Here is a 326-nt window from a genome sequence, read left to right on the forward strand (position 1 = left end):
TCTGGGGGTTTTATGGGGCCCTGGACGCCTCTGACCCCGTCTGGGAGTGGGGCCCGGGGGCTGTGAAGGGCCCGGGAGATCTCTGGGAGTCCCTCGAGGGCTCCGGGGGTCTCTGGGGGTGCAGGAGAGTACTGGGCTGTACTGGGCGGTACCGAGCCGTACCAGGCTGTACTGGGCTGCACCGGGCTGTAGTGGGCGCATACTGGTCCGTACTGGTCCGTTCTGGTCTGTTCTGGTCTGTTGTGGTCCGTACTGGTCCGTTCTGGTCTGTTCTGGTCCGTTCTGGTCCGTACTGGTCCGTGCCGGGCGGGCTCCGCACGCGAAGG

This window comes from Corvus brachyrhynchos, unplaced genomic scaffold (genome assembly GCF_000691975.1).
Source record: "Corvus brachyrhynchos isolate BGI_N302 unplaced genomic scaffold, ASM69197v1 scaffold197, whole genome shotgun sequence".
Classification (NCBI taxonomy): domain Eukaryota; kingdom Metazoa; phylum Chordata; class Aves; order Passeriformes; family Corvidae; genus Corvus; species Corvus brachyrhynchos.